General features: G+C 32.3%; 1 protein-coding gene across 2 annotated transcripts in view; it reads right to left on the bottom strand.

The window, feature by feature from the left end:
• The window catches only part of Ascc3 (activating signal cointegrator 1 complex subunit 3), a 364,887-nt gene that overhangs the window by 99,235 nt on the left and 247,928 nt on the right, over positions 1-17,724 (bottom strand). The window lies entirely within an intron of this gene.

Here is a 17,724-nt window from a genome sequence, read left to right as displayed (position 1 = left end):
ATGATTATTCAAAATTGATTTTATAGAGAAGCATATAAACATATCAGTATCTCCATGTTACTTTACTCTTAAAAACTCTAAATATCAGTAGATATTAAACTGGGATATTTTTGCTTACTCTGTATTTGTTTGATCAATAGTGTAGTTAAACACTTTTCATATTCACAGATTTTTTCTTTTGTAAATGACTTTTTCATATTAAGTGGATATAATAGCTTATTTCTTATTAGTTTTGATAGTGTACGTGCATTCTGTCTCCATTATATAAATATCTTTATCCAGCTCTTTCCATACTTCATTTTACTTACATGTATTTTTAACTTTATGGACATGAAGTTTTAAATTATTCCCTTATATCTTATTGCTTAGAAAAGTTTTCCTCAAAAACATACAATAATATTCATCTGTTAGTTGTTCAACTTGTTATAATTTAATTTTTAAGTTTAAATAATTACTTGTAACTTCTTTTTATATAGAAATTATAGTGAAAAACCAGTTTATTTTTCCTGATAATTAATCAATTATACTAGAAACATTGGTTATATAATTCCTTATCTATTATAAATAGTAACTTTACTATATTGAAATTTTTTTCATATTCTACTTTTTAAAAATATTTTTAGACAGATTTTATTTCCAGCCTCAATTTAGCTCACTAAATTGTAATATGTCTAAATGGTTTTTGAAACTCATATTCTATAAATACCTTTGAATATTCTATCACTTTTCATTATACATGGAAAATACTCAATGCAAATACAAGTGGAATGACTGGCAACAAGACGCTAATCATCATCATCTTCTTTTGCTTCTTATTATTTTATAAAACTTATTCCTTGTAAAGAACTAAGTAGATTTGTTTAATGACAGATCTCAACTTGTCCTTAAAGCAGAGAATGACCTAAGGTCATTCTTTCTGGGCAACTCCATGAGGGGAGTAATGCAGAGAACAAGTAATCTGAAAAAATACGAGAATTTAAAAGAAGGAGAAATTTCAGTTATTTCTACAGATTTATCATCACATCGCAACAGTATTCAATAGTAGAGAAGAACATGGAAATAAGTGCATGGATAGTTTTTATACACGTGAAATAGAAGTATGAAAAACTAACATTCAGATCTCATTTCTATTTCCTCTTCTATTGACCTCCTCCTCTCATTTAATTTTCTGGCTATGCATAAATCATTAAGTAGTTCAAAATCTTCAATTAGAAAAACTTCAATTGGCTATTTCATTTTGGTAAAAATGCATAAGATCAAATTGCCATATAGAAATTATAGTGAAAAACCAGGCATTTTTTTCCTAATGATTAATCAATTATACTAGAAACATTGGCTATATAGTTCTTTACTTCAACTGTTTTTGTCCTTATTTTATTTTCAATAATCAAAAAGAAACTTAAAAAGCATATTTATGTATAAACAAGCTGTTTTACACCAATAATCCATAAAATAGGAAGGTTAGCTTAATAATGAGTATATAAAAAGTACTGCACCAACTAAGTGATATTTTAATGACATCTACATCAGAAATGTTATGTTACTTATCAACTTTCACTGAGTTAAATGCAGTATCAGCAGTTTATTATTTCATAATACACTGTGGTCACCTGATATTTCCACATTATTTACTTTATGAACCTCTAAACAGGAATATGGAGATATATTAACATAAATAAACTTTACTTTAAAATTAGCATATGTAAGCTGTCTTCAAGTGTATACTATAAAGAAAGGTGCTCGTTTTGTAAATTATGTTAGCCATTCTCAAGAAAGTGCTTATTACCCATTTTCTTTTTGTTCATTGCATAAAGTATTTTCAATTTACAATGTCAGGAATTATTCACTGATGTTCTTGTGCTAAAAATTACTTCCATGAATTTTTTTTCAGCTTTATAACTCGAGTAGCTACATATAACTTGTGTATTTAATAGTGCCCCATGGCAATGCCAATCATACCTAAAAGATAATGTATCATTTTTCAAAGAAAAGTGAAAGGATCCTATGGCAGGAGGTCTGGAGAAGCATTAATAACATCCTGTCTTTGCATCAGGGAAGGCTAGCTATTTCTCATTCTTTCCACGCCCACTCTCACATAAATCAATACATTAAAAAGAAATATTTGTCTATTTGAATGGCAAAGACTTAAAATGCTCATGAGGACAATCACAAAAAAATACTTCATTTATTATTAGATGGTTTCTGTGGATAAATTATGAATTATCAGAATAAAAAAACAAAATTTATTGTTGTTACTCAATTATTAAGCATAAAATGAGTAAGACACCCTACATAAATTTGAAAATATAATTTCTTGGATCAAATCACACATTTTACTGTACTTAAAACTATTTCTGTAGTTCAAACTAAATTTCTTCTTGATCAAAACATCATAATACAACCAAAAATTTTTAGGAAAATTTTCAGACAATGAAAGCTTAAAATATGATAATAGATGTCATTTATGAGCACTTACAATGTGTCTGGCATTGTGTTTATCTCTTTACAAAGATTATCTCATTTAATCCTTTATATAAGGTAATATAGTTCTAACATAACATCTAATTAATTTGTACAACTCTGTATGATTCACATTAAAAGTCTCAGTGATTTTGAATATTAATACAGTAGCCTTTCTCAATCCTGATTGAATAACAAAATTAAGACCTATAGTGGGCTGGGTATGTGGCTCAAGCAGTACCACGCTCACTTGGCATGCGCGGGGCGCTGGGTTCGATCCTTAGCACCACATAAAAATAAAAAAAAATAAAGACCTGTGTCCACCGAAAACTGAAAAACAAATATTAAAAAAAAGGCCTATAAAAATGTTTGGGTTACCATCTCAACTTTTCCAAGAATAGCTAGTACCATACTAGATGGGTAGGAGACAAGTTTATTTATTACAAAAAATGGATGCCTGAGGGCATTAAGGCTTAATTCTTGTTAAGAAGGGCTGTACAGAATTAGTAATAATCATAATAAAAACTTCAATAGAGAACTTTTTATTCCTGTTAATTTCTGTTAAACATTTATTATAATGTGTAGGTATTTTCATAATAAACAGCCTTTGCAATATGTCTAACCACCTAATAGTTAAATAAAAATTTACTCAAAATTATACATAAAAGAAAAACATCTATGTTGCTCAAAGTAGTGGTCTTTCTTTTTTTTAGGGCAACAGGGGAATAAGCACATATGTAAACTGTTGAACCACTTACTTTAACTTAATAGAATTTTTTTATATTTTAAATTTATTATACTCAAAAAACTTTTATAGAAAGATAGGATTCCATTTAAGTAGACACATTACTCTGTGCCTGAAATACATTCCAGTCAGAATATAATTCAGTGAGCTGATGACAACGCTGGCTCCAAAAGAAAGGAGGAGACCAGATTGGACAAGAATGAGCTAACAGATTGTGGAGCCCAATTCTGTCCCTTTGAGTGTGATATATTGTTTCAAGATGCTAAAAACCCATACTTTCTCAAAGCATATCTGTTATGCTGGTTTTCCCATTTTCACAGAATCCTCATTATCAGAACTCTGTACTCTTTTCAAAGCATGTCAGACTCAGACCATATGCCACTGAAAAATGTTTATCAATTGTTTTAAATATGTCACATCTGGTACAGATGTTAAATTAAAACATTTCCTTGTAATTATTAATTTCTGATAATATACTTCTGTATGATAAACCCCATAGACAGAAGAGAGAAATAACAATGAAAGATACACTAGACCATTCTATTGATCTACTAATAGAAAAGAATTAAAGAAATACAATAAATTAAAAATAAGTTTCCAAACATTACCAATACTCCAAAATTATTTTCCTTTTTTGCCCCTTCTCAAACTCAAAGACAGCCACATTTCAAAATAGTTTACTATACTGTTAATATATGAGCATATTTACATGTAATTAAATATAATAAATTTGGCTGGAGATGTAGCACAGTGGACAGCACTTGTGAGGCACTGGGTTTGATCCTTATCATCACATAAAAATAACATAAATAAAATAAAGGTATTACATTAATCTACAATTTAAAAATATTAAAAATGTAGATAAAGATGATTTGAAAAGGAATATTGCAGTTAATTTTCTAAAGTAGCATCATCATAAAATACTTTATTAACATAAATTTAATCTGTGAAAGATCACAAGCAAAAGGATAAATGGAAGATCAATCTCATCAAATATTTTTCAGCCAAAGTAACCTGTTTATAAGGTATTATTATTATCTCTGTACCATCAGTAATATTATAAATATGCGTTATCTGAATATCCCTTATCTGAAATGCTTAGGACCAGAAGTATTTCCATTTCAGGAGTTTTTGGAATTTGGGATATTTCCATAGACTTTACCAGTTGAGCATTCCTAACTCAAACCCCTTAAAATCGAATACTTTTTTGAGTGCTGTTACAACCTGGAACAGTTAGCATATATTGAACACTTACTATGTTTCAGTATCTTAAATCTTTCAACACCTTAATCCTCACCACATTCCTATGAGGATGGGGTTATTATTATTTATAGATAAAGATATAAGGCTCAGAGCTTAAGCAGCCTACCAATGTCACATTACTTATAATGGACAGTAAGTATTGAACCCAGGAAACCTAGCTCTAGTTTATGCTTTCAACTAGAATGTCACTCCCAAATCACTGCACAAGTGAGAGAAACTTCAAATAGCTACTTAAAGAAATGATATTATTTACCAGGCTCAAGGCTAGACCCATTATTTTAGACCATAAGCAGAAAACAGGTAAGATTTGAGTTAATGAGGAATGTATTAGACACACAAGTTGGGAATTCTATGTAGATAAATTTATTTATTTATTTTCAAATTTATTTATTTGCTGTTGTTAGAATATTTCCACCCCTATACCTAAAAATAAAGTTATGAAAAATGACCTTTTTTCTCTAAGAAAAAAATATTACATCTTCTGATTTCTTTACAATTTTTTAAAATAACAGATTTTATTTTTTAGAACAGCTTTAGGTTTATGTAAAATTTTAGCAGAAATCACTGAGTTCCCATCTTTCCCAAGACAGTTTAATTAACAGTAATTATATTAAGTAGTGTAGTGCATTTGTTACTATTGTTAAGACAATACAGATACAGAATTAACTAAACTCCATAGTTTATATTAGGATTCACTCTTTTTTAAAAAAAAAACTTGTTTCTTTAATTCTAAAGTTAATTAGGTCAACCCAACTCATTTGGTGCAATCATGTTATCACTGGTAATGCTGCTGGATTCCTCTGACAGACTTTACTTTCTTTTTTTTTTTTCTTTTAATAGCTGAGAACAGTATTATCCATGACAGTAGAATTCATACAAACATGGAGTATTATCTTATTCTAATTGGGATACTAGTCTGTGGATGTACATGATGTTGAGATTCACTGTGGTGTATTAATATATGTACATAGAAAAGTTATGTCAGATTAATTCCATTTTCCTTCCTATTAGTGTTCCCTCTCCCTTCCCTTCATTCCTCTTTGTCTAACTCACTCAACTTCTAATTCTCCCTCCACCCCTGTTATAGGTGAGCATTCACATACCAGAGAGAACATCTGACATTTGTTTTTTGGGGGCTGTCTTATTTCACTTAGAATGAAATCTTCAGATCCACTCATTTACTAGTGAATGCCATGAAATCATTCTTTATGTCTGAGTAATACTCCATTATGTATATAAACCAAATTTTCTTTGGCAGAGTTCTTGTTGGTTACTGTTGTTTGACATTTTAGCTACTGATTTTTCCTTCTTTTTCCCTTCCTCCCTTTCTCTATCACTCCTTTCTCTTACTGTCCCCACCCCCCACCTTCAATCTCCTTTCCCACCCCACCTTCTGAGATGGGGTCTTGCTAAATTGCTGAGGCTAGCCTCAAATTCAAAGTTCTCCTGCCCCAGACTCTTCAATAGCTGGGATTTATAGGTATGCTCCACCATGTTAAGCTTGATTTTTCTTTATTGCACTTTAATACCCATCAAATTCCACGTACTGCACCTTGCCTTTCTATTTTCTCTAGGCTGGATGTTGCCAGTATCCCAGTTACTGCATGGCAAAATAAGGAACACAGGCTCTGAGTTAGCTATAATGGTTTTGAGTTCCCAAGTGCCATTTGCTTTGTGTTCTTCAGGAAAAATCATCCTATCTTTCTGTTTTAGTTTCTCTATCCGCAAAACTGGGATAACAAGAATGTATCCTCCCTTAACCAGTCTCCAAAAGTGCAAAAAATAAAATCAAGAATTAATAAAGGGGATGGATTCGAACTAAAAAGCTTCTTCTCAGCAAAGGAAACTATCAATAATATGAAGACAGAGCCCACAAAGTGGAAGAACATCTTTACTACATTCATATCAGAGCACTAATTCCAGGATATATAAAGAACTCAAAAAACTTCATATCAAAAAAAAAAATAACCCAATTAATAATGGACTAAGGAACTGAAAAGACACTTCTGAGAAGATATACAATCAATCAACAAATATATGAAAAAAAGTTCAACTTCTCTAGTAATTACAGAAATGTAAATTAAAACTATTCTAAGATTTCATTTCACTCCAGTCAGAATGGCAATTATCAAGAATACAAGCAGTAGTAAGTGTTGTTGAGGATGTGAGGATACATCGCTGGTGGCACTGCAAATTGGTGCAACCACTCTGGAAAGCAGTATGGAGATTCCTTAGAAAAACTGGAATGGAATTGTCATTTGACCCAGCTATCCCACTCCTTGGTCTTTACCCAAAGGACTTAAATCAGCATACATCAATGTGTATAGCAGCTCAATTCACAATAGCTAAACTGTGGAAACAAGCTAGATGCCCTTCAATAGATGAATAGATAAAGAAACTGTGGCATATATATGCAATGGAATATTACTCAGCATTAAAAGAGAATAAATTAATGGCATTTGCAGGTAAATGGGTGGAGTTGGAGAGTATCTTGCTAAGAAAAATAAGCCAATCCCCCAAAATGAAAAGCTGATAAGTAGATGCTGGTCCATAATGGTGAGGGGCATGGGAAAAATGCAGAAATTTTGATTGAGCAAAGTAGGGGAAAGGAAGGGGGGATGGGGGCAGGAAAGATAGTGGAATGAGATAGACATCATTACCCTAGGTACATGTATGACTACAAATATGGTGTGATTCAACATCATGTAAAACTAGAGAAATGAAAAGTTGTGTTCCATTTGGGTACAATGAAACAAAATGCAATATGCTGTCATATATAACTAATTAGAAGAAAGAAAGAAAGAAAGAAAAGAAAGGAAGGAAGGAAGGAGAGAGAGAGGAAGGAAGGAAGGAAGGAGAGAGAGAGAGGAAGGAAGAAAGGAACGAACGAACGGACTACCTTCCCAAATTCATGATTAAATATGATAATACAAATCTTTAACAAATAGTATTCTATAAATATATCAATTATCACTAAATACAATAAGGGTTTTGCCTCTTTCTTCAAAAGGACATACATGAAAACAACCAAGGAAAAATAAAATAAAATAAAATAGCTATTCACCTTGGAGCTTAAGCGTCTTAAACAGATGTTTTCAATTACACAAAAATTCCATAAGGCCAACTGAATTCAAATGTCCAACGCTCAGCAAATCTATAGATAATGTCAGTTTGACACTTAATATTTTAGCCTAATAGTTTCTTAAAAACTCTCCTCAGCTATTATAGGTCCAAGGTCTGACAAAAGAGAAAAAGCACTTATCAAAGTTTTATTTTGATAAAAAACAAGTTGTTTGAGTTGAAAATGATGTGATTACCATGAATTAAACTCAACTCCATTTCTGATTTTCAACAGCCTGGTACTAAATTCTTACATATAAGAAGATGCCAATATTTATCTGTATGCTAAATGAAAAGGCAAATAAATTAAGAAAAACTATAGCCTAATGTTATTAGTAGAAATCCTAACAAATCTGAACTTCTGATGACTTTGAGTAAAGGTAGACAACTTTAATCTATTAAGACTTTGTTTGTTATGAGGTTGGATAAATTATGTTTATCTTAAAATAGTAAACTTTTCAAACATTTAAAAACACCCATCCTTCAGTATTGAGCATGTGAAAATATTCTCAATTTTACTTTTCATGAAATTGTTCTTCCTATTCACCTGTAACCAATATAGTTTTTTATAAATATACTTTGAAGAAATATGTAAAATTATAACTGGCAAATTTCTTTAATTATGTCCTGTATAATTCAGATAGTTTCCTGTCTAAATTAGTAAGAATTAACTATATTGTTGCTCCCAAAAAACTCATGTCCTATAACTCCTGTTTTCATATTACCTCCATCTAGATTCCTTACCCAGCTTACTCAAGTCAGAAAGCTATTTCCTGCTTCTGATGCCCACCCCTCTTTCTGCTGTAGACTTTGAAGTACCACCTTAATCTTTCATTCTAGGGTCTTTAGGACAACAAGGTGGTGCAAAACTCTAATTTATTTCCTCTTGTAAGATAAAATGAATAGCCACTTCTTGTTTTAGCTATCCAGACTTTTTTTAAACTATGGAGGCAGAAAGGGGCATCCCTGCTGCTAACTGAGAACATATAGAAGTTGAGGGGAAGAAGGTGAGCAAGATTCAGGAACAAAGTCTAACCTTCAGCTGTCATTCTGCTTTCTCTTTCCAGATATTTAGTCTCTTCTAAGGTATGAGAAATGAAATAAGAGCAATATTCTGAGATTTCAACTAGTAAACTCACTCAGAAGAAGGTCTTTGCTCTCTTAGTCCTGGATGGAACTTATCCAGAATCTAGCACAATCACCTGCATATGGAAAAAAACTGGGGAATACCATGTGAGAGCTGAAAGACCATACTAGCTGGGTATTAAATTATGTTAGGTAAATTACATATTAGGTTGCCAGAAGAGTTGTGTATTTGTTTCTATTTCTTTTCCTTCTCCTCATTTATATCTCAATTCATTCCAAGTTGGCGTCTGTTCATAACACGCACTGACTCTGCTAGCCAAGTACATGCAGGACCTCAAAGTATTAAATCCCAAGGATATTTCTCAGCTCTCATCCCACGAAACTACCATTACAATTTGATGTGGCAAAGTAGTCCTTCATGGAACTCTTCTTCTGTGTTGTACCACACTGGAATCATGCTCCCAGATCCTACTGCCAGCTCTTCATTTTCTACCTCTGCTTAAAATGAGATAATCCCCTTGAGACCTCCAATTACTCCACATTCACTGCCAGAGTTTCTCATATGCCCACTTGGATTTAAAAAGTGCCTCTATGCTGACGCTTCCAAATTTGTTTATCTAACATCCTCTGTGTTTTTGACAGAATTCTTATGTCTAATTGCCTCGAAGTTTCCATTTGAAAGTCCTAGGTATACAAATTAACATGTTCAAAATACAATTTTTTTGTAAAGCTTAAATCTGTCTTCCTGCTCCTCCAACATTCATTCTCACCCTTCCCCTTTTCAAAAAATAGCATCATGATTTACCTGAATATTTGAGTTAATAACGAGGAGTTATCCTTCTTTTTAAATTGGTCCTTTTTAGTTATATGACAGTAGAATTTGTTTTGATATAATCCTGCAAGCAAGGAATATATCTTATTCTAACCAGAAACTAAGTCTTGTAGATGTACATGATGGTAGAATTCATCATGGTATATTCAGATATGTACACAGGAAAGTTATGTCAGGTTCATTCACTGTTTTTTTGTTTTTCTATTCCCTCCTTTCCCTTCATTCCCCATTGTCTAATCTACTTAATACCTACTCTACCCCTCTCCTCCTTTACTGTGGGTTAGCTTCCACATATCAGTGAAAATATCCAACATCTGGCTTTTACTTACTGGCAAATGTCATAAAGTCATTCTTCTTAATGGCTGAGTAATACTGCAATGTATATACATAACACATTTTCTTTATCCATTCATCTGTTGAAGGGCATCCAGGGTGGCTCCATAGCTTAGATATTGTGAATTGTGCTTCTATAAACATTGAAGTGGCTGTGTCACTGTAGCATACTGATTTTAAATCCTTACGCTATATACTGAGGACTGGTTAAATGGTGGGTCCATTCCTAGTTTTTTAAGGAATCTCCATATTGCTTTTCAGAGTGGTTGCACCAATTTGCAGTCCCACCAACAAAGTGTAAGTGTACCCTTTTCCCCACACCCTTACCAACATTTATTGTACTTGTATTCTCGATAATGGCATTTTGACAAGAGTGCGATAAAGTATCAGTGTAGTTTTAACTTGCATTTCTCCAACTGCTAGAGAGGTTCAATTTTTTTCATATATTTTTTTACCATTTGCATTTCTTCTGTGAAATGCCCATTAAGTTTCTTTGAGTTCTTTGTATGTCTTGGACATTAATACTCTATCCAAGGTGCAGGTAGCAAAGATTTTCTCCATTTTGTAGGCTCTCTCTTTATATTTTTTATTGTTTCCTTTACTGTGAAGAAGCTTTTTAGTTTGATACCATTGCATCTACTGATTCTTGATTTTACTTCTTGTGCTTTAGGAGTTATTGAGGAAGTTGGTTCCTTAGCTGACACGATAGAGAGTTGGACCTCCTTTTTCTGTAGTAAGTGCAGCATCTCTGGTCTAATGCCTAAGTCCTTGGTCCACTCCGTGCTTTGTGCAGGTTAAGATAGGGGTTAAATTTCATTCTATTACATATGGATTTATGCTTTTCCCAGCACCATTTGTTGAAGAGGTTCTCTTTTCTCCAATGTGTGCTTTTGTTGTCTTTCTTTGAAGTAACTGTATTTTTGTGAGTTCGTTGTGTCTTTTATTATGTTCCATTAGTCTTCTTGCCTGTTTTGGTGCAAATATGATGCTGTTTTTGTTACTATAGGACTGAAGTATAATTTCAGATCTGGTATTGTGATGCCTACTCCTTTGCTTTTCTCCCTAAGAATAGTTTTGTCTATTCTGGGCCTTTTATTTTTCCAGATGAATTTAGGGACTGCTTTTTCTATTTCTATGAAGATCATCATTTGAACTTTAATAGGAATTGCATTAAATCTGTAGAGTGCTTTTGGTAGTATGGCCATTTTGACATTAATTCTTTCTAACCAAAAACATAGGAAATCTTTCTATCTTCTAAGGTCTTCAATTTCTTTCTTTAGTGTTCTGTAGTTTTCATTGCAGAGGTCTTTCACCTCTTTTGATAGATTTGATTCCCTAGAATTTTTAATGTTTTTGAGATGATTATGAATAGGATAGTTTTTCTAATTTCTCTTTCGGTTGATTTATTGTTGGAGTATAGAAACACAATTGATTTCTGGGTATTAATTTTGTATCTTGCTGCTTTGAATTGACTTATGAGTTCTAGAAGTTTTCTGGTGGAGTTTTTGGGTCTCTTAAATATAGAATCATGTCATCAGCAGAGATAGTTTGAGCTCTTATTTTCCAATTTGTATCTCTTTTCTTTTGCCTAATTGCTCTGGCTAGAGTTTCCAGATCAATGTTAAATAGAAATGGTCAAAGTAGCATCCCTGTCTTGTTCCAGTTTTTAGAGGGAATGCTTTTAGTTTTCTCTGTTTAGAATGATGTTGGCCTTGGGTTTTTCATATATAGTTTTTACAATGTTTAGATATGTTCTTTTTATCTCTATTTTTTTTCTAGTGTTTTAAACATGAATGGATGCTGTATTTTGTCAAATGCCTTATCTGCCTCTATTGAGAAAAATCATGTGATGAATTACATTTATTGATTTTTATATGTAGAACCAACCTTGCATACTGGTGATGAGTCACACTTGATCATGGTGTTTTGTATGAAATATGCCAATCTTTTATTAAGAAATTTTCCATCTATGTTCATTAAGGACATTGGTCTGAAGTCCCCTCCCCTGACCCCTGAATGTGTTTTTGTCTGCTTTTGGTTTCAAGATTCTACTAGCTTCATAGAGTCATTCTTGATTCCTTTCTTTTACTCAGCTTTCATTTCTCATTTATCAGAATATCCTATTCTCACTGCCACAAACCTAGGGGGACCCTAAGCCACCAAAATAATTAATTCTACATACAATTCTATTTCAATCCATTTTTCACTAAGTAGCAAAAGTGATCTTAAAATGTAAATTAGGGTACGTAATTTGCCTAGTTTAAAATCTTTTACTGCCCTGGAATACTCCTCCCTCAGTTTGGTTTGCTTCTTTCAGTTTTCTATTCAGATCACCTCATCATAGAAGCCTAACTTCATTATTTTGTAACATTTCACTACTGCTGGGCTCTCCCTACTCCCTTTACTTTGTTTAGTATTTTTTCCATAAGAATCATCACAGTTTCACATATTTGCTTATTATCTATCATTTCCACCAGTATGTTAATTCCATAAGGGAGGAACTTTACCAGGCACACAGAAGGAGCTCAATGAATGTCATTTGAAGAAATCAACAAATGACTGTTTTTCTATATTACTTGGAATAAAATTCAAACTGTTTAACTAAGGGTCTGTGGCCTTGTACAAAATGGACTTTGCCCACCTCAACTGTGCTACAATCCTCCTAATTTATTCTGCAATAGCCAAACAGATCTCTCAGATACTTTAATATACTGTTTGCTTAGCCTGAAAGCTATTATCTCCTTTCTTGGAATAGCTTGCTTAATCTCTTCCTTCAGTTCTGAGCTTTAATGACATCTCTTTAGAGAACCTTCCCTAACCATTCTATTTAAGGTAACCAACCATTCTCTTATTCTATTTAATTTCTTATTGGTTTTTTTCATAGCAATTTTCACAAGTTGCTTTTATTTTATTTGAGTAACCACATACATATACATAAGTTGAAAATATTTAATAAATACATGTTAAGTTAATACAAATTCTGGTAAGGCTGGCTGATGATTTGAATTATAGAATTGTTATTTATTGCTCATTTTTTAGAGTATATATAAAACAACTCATTTTATGTTTTTTTTTTAATTTAAGAAATTGATACACAAACATAAAAGTACATTTCAGTGGGGTTCCATGTAATGTTCAATACCTGTATACATTGCATAATGTTTAAATCAGGTTAAATGTATTTTTCTCTTCAAATATTTATTATTATTTTGTGGAAAAACCTTCAAATCCATTCTTCTTGCTTTTTGAAACATACAACACATGATTGTTTTCCATAGTTGCCATACTGTGGAACAAATACTATCCCAGAACTTTTGACCAACTTTTACCCAACTTTCCTGCACCAACGTTCCTGGACACAATTCTACTCTCAACTTCTCTGAGATCAACTTTTTCTGACTCCACATTAGTGAGGTCATGTGCTACTTGCCTTTCTGTGACTGACTTAATGATCTCTATTTCCATCCATGTTGTCACATAGAATAGCTTTTCATTATTTTTATAGCGGGGTAGTATTCTATTGTGTATATGTCATCTTTATCCATTCATCAGTTGATTGATACTTACATTGTTTCCATTTCCTGGCTACTGTGAATAGTGCTGCAATTAACATGGAAGTGTAGGCGGCTTTTCAAGATACTTACTTCATTTCCTCTATATCCATAGTAGGGTTGATGAATAATATGATAGTTCTATTTTTAATCCTTTGAGGAACCACTGCTGTATAATTTACATTCCCACTAAGACTGTGTAAGGGTCCTCTTTTCTCCATACCCTCAATGGTACTTGTTATCTTTTAGTCTTTTTGATACTAGTCATTCTTACTGGGGATAGGTAATGTCTCATTGTGGATTTGATTTGTGTTTTCCTATTGATTTGTGATGAACATTTTTTTTTTAAACGTAACTGTTGGCCATCTGTATGACTTCTTTAGAGAAATGCCTACATTCTATTACTCATTTTTTAAACTTGGTTATTACTGCCCACCTCAACTGTGCTATTGCAATTTGGACTTCCTTATATATATCTGGATATCAACCCCTTGTCAGATACATACACTACATATTTATAGCATTCTGCAGGATTGTCTTTGTACAGTGTTGAGTGTTTCTTTTGCTATGCAGAGCTTTTTAGTTTTATGTAACCCTATTTTCCATTTTTGCATTTGCTTTCTGTGCTTTTGGAATCTTGTTAAAAAAAAATCCTTTCCTATTCCAATGTCTTGAAGCATTTCCCCTATGTTTTCATCTAGCAGTCTCATAGTTTCAGGTCTTACACTGAAGTCAAAATTTATGTTCAAGTTTACTTTTGAAGTTATCTTTGTAAGTAGTTAAAAAGTAGGGGTCTCGCTTTCTTTGGCATGTGTATATCCAGTTTTCCCATCACCATTTATTGAAAAAACTGTCCCTTCCCCTTTCTATTTTTATGTCAATACCACACTGCTTTGATTACTACAGTTTTGAAGTAACCTCATGCTTTAAAGGCAAATAGCATAATGCCTTTTGCTTCTTTCTTTTTGTTCAAAATGGCTTTGGTTAATTGGATATTTTTGTGATTACATATAATTTTTATGATTGTTTTTTTCTTGTTCTGTGAAGAATAATATTAGTATTTTGATAGGGATTGCATTTAATCTGTAAATTGCTTTGGGGAGCATGGACAGTTCAACATTATTCTTCCAATTCATGAACACAAATGTTTTTCCATTTTTTTGTGCCTCTTTAATTTTTTTAATTGATGTTTTATAATACTCGTTGTAAGATCTTTTACTTCTTGGTTGCTGTTTTACAATTTTCATTGTAGAGATTTTTCACCTTTTTGGTTAAATTTATTCACAGATATTTTATTTTAATTTTGTAGATATTACAAGTGGAATTGCTTTTTTGATTTCTCCTACAGACATCCGCACCTAGCAACTTCACTGTTGATAAGTAGCAACTATTAATTTTTTAACATTTGTTCATATACTCCTTCATTTGTTTAACTACTAATTTTTGTATGTTGATTTTAAATCCTATAACTCTGCTGAATTAATTTATTGGTGGAGTTTCTGGAGTTTTCTATAGGTAAGATCATGTTATCTGCAAACAGTGACAAAGTGACTTCTTTTTTCTATCTGGATAGCCTTTATTTCTTTCTTTTGCCTATGTGCTCTGACTAGGACAATATAGAAAAGAAAAAAAAGTGGTGATAGTCGGCATCTTTGCCCTGTTCTAGATATTAGAGAAAAAGTTTGCAGCTTTTCTACTGATATGGTGTATTACATTTATTGATTAGTGAATACTGAACTATTCTTTTGCCCTGAGATGGACTCAATTTTATCATGATGAATAATCTTTTTAATGTGCTGTTGGATTCAGTTTGCTCATATTTGATTCGGGATTTTTACATCTACCTTCATCAAAGATGTTGGTCTGCAGTTTTCTTTTCTTGTGGTACCCTTATCTGATTTTGATGTTGGGTAATGTTTGCCTTGTAGAATGTATTTTGAAGAAATCCTTCTTCTTCTATTTTTTTGGGGAATGACTAGAGTTGAGTTGGTATTTGCTTAGTAGAATTTGGCAGTGAAGCTATATATCTGATCCTGGGCTTTTCTTTGATGGAAGACTTCTTACAACTGTTCAATCTTATTACTTGTAAATGGTCTGTTCGGGTTTTCTATTTCTTCATGGTTCAGCTGATAAAGTATATGTTGTAAGAATTTGTTAATTTCTTCTTTTATCAATTTTGTTGCTTTGGTTTTGCATAATAATCTCCAATGATCCTTTGCATTTTTGTTGTTTCAGTTGTAGTATTTGCCTTTTCACCTGTTTTTATTTATTTTATTTGAGAGGATGTAGTCTTATGGATAATGTGGAAAAAGAAAAAGAAGACTGTATACCTGAATGATTTCAGGAACTTTGCAAGTGAAGCTACTGATTATAAACTAGATATTTCACTATTATTTTACTTCAAAGTAAAGATGATGCAAGTTGATGACTCATATTTTGCCCTGTAGTTACTGGATTATTGAGATGATAAGTAGTTTGACAAGAGTACTATTGGAAGATAAGTATTAAGAAGACAGATAAGAAGACAGAAGTTTCAATGGATGGATAGCATTGCCTATAATGCTGTTAATTTGCAAATAGACAAAATGGACCACCTGTGAGGATACCAGGCATCCTCTGCATGTCACAGTGTTTTATATAGTGGATCATATACTTTGGGGCCTTGGTGAAAAAGATGACAATTATGCATGGTCCAAATATAAACTTTCTTTTCCTCAGGCAGACCCAGTTATTGTTATTGATGAATATAAGCCCTGGGCCCATTAAAAAGTACCAATGGGACCAGATAGTTATTTGGTAGTAAGGAGATTATACTGGACCCCTTCTATCACTGAAGGGTCATCTAATTATTTCTAGAAGAATATATACTTTGGATTTTATTTTTTTTCCTACCTATCATAGTTCTGCCAACATCCTCAAAAGGTAGAACTACCTAATGCCTTATATATTATTATGATATCCTGTAAAATAATATTGTTTTCTTATTTATCAAGAAAAAGTAAGGCAATGGAGAGATACCATAAGATGCACTGATGTTGTTTTGCCTTTTATCACCTGAATAAGTTTAGTATGGCAGTTGGGAGACAGTACCTTGTAAAGTTGTGGTACCATTCTGAAGGATGAGGTATATGCTCTGCACTAGTAAATAATAATTCTTTTTATTTCCAAAGTACCAAGTTGGTCAAGGTATTTGGATGCAATCTGAGAAAGGGTATAAGCTACTTAAAAATGTTTGCTTCCCTTGTTTATAACTCCAGTTTTGCTAGTTTGGAAGACTAATATATAAGAGATTGACAATTTGCATGGAAATAACAATTTACAGAAATAGCTACATGAGCATTTAAGGCTGCCATGTTGCCGAATGAACAAACAAAATGTAGTCTCAAAATAGTCTGGGAAATTGATTCTAATGAAATGTTGTTATACAATAAGTGGAGAGAAAATTTTAGATGGATCTCACACTGCTGTGACTACATGAAAAATTAGTTAATTAAATAATTAAAAATTCAGATTTTTCAAACCTATATATTAAGCATAGGTAAAAACTTAACATCTCAACTCTTAGGAATGTGCATTTAATTAGCATAGTGACTAGCTGAAGAAAACGTGTACAAGTGATAGATGATAGAGAAAGTAAATAATAAATGTTTTTGAACCTGGTTAATTGTAGAAACAAATGTACTGGCTCTACCCTTGCTTATTTGGTATCTGATGAAGGCACTAATACATTTTAATTAATTTAGTTGGGCTGGGGATGTAGTTGAGTGAAAGAATACTTGCCTGGAATGTATAAGGCCCTGAGTTTGATCCCCGGCACCATAAAACAAACAAAAATCATCTTAACTATTTTTTTTCCCTTTGCTCATCCTCTGTGCATAATTTTGTAAGTTAGCCTATTAGCTAGAAAATACTAAAATGAGGTTGCAAAAGAACTTGAGGATGACAGAATATCTAGATGACAGAGGAAATAAATAATAAATGTTTTTGAACCTGGTTAGTTGTAGAAACAAATGAACACATATATGCAAGAAATACAGGCCTAAGTGATAAATTATATCAATGATAAAATTTTGGGATGTCTCCTTAAAGATAGATGAGTAGATTTAGGCTATGAAGGAGAATTACATTGTTAGTAGGAAACCTTTTCTTATATTTTTACATTGTAGGTACGGGGAAAATAGTGTATGGATAAATTTTGGCAGTGAAAGGACTATAGGGACCCTTACTCTTTGTAGACAGCCAGTATGTGAAATTTGCCTTGTACAATAGAAGCCAAAGAGAGGAAAATATTGTCTTTTCCTGATGTATACTACAAACTAAAACTGAGGCATTCA

The sequence above is a fragment of the Marmota flaviventris genome, chromosome 6, assembly GCF_047511675.1.
Source record: "Marmota flaviventris isolate mMarFla1 chromosome 6, mMarFla1.hap1, whole genome shotgun sequence".
NCBI classification, from domain to species: Eukaryota; Metazoa; Chordata; class Mammalia; order Rodentia; family Sciuridae; genus Marmota; species Marmota flaviventris.
This window is presented reverse-complemented; position numbering and strand designations above follow the sequence as displayed.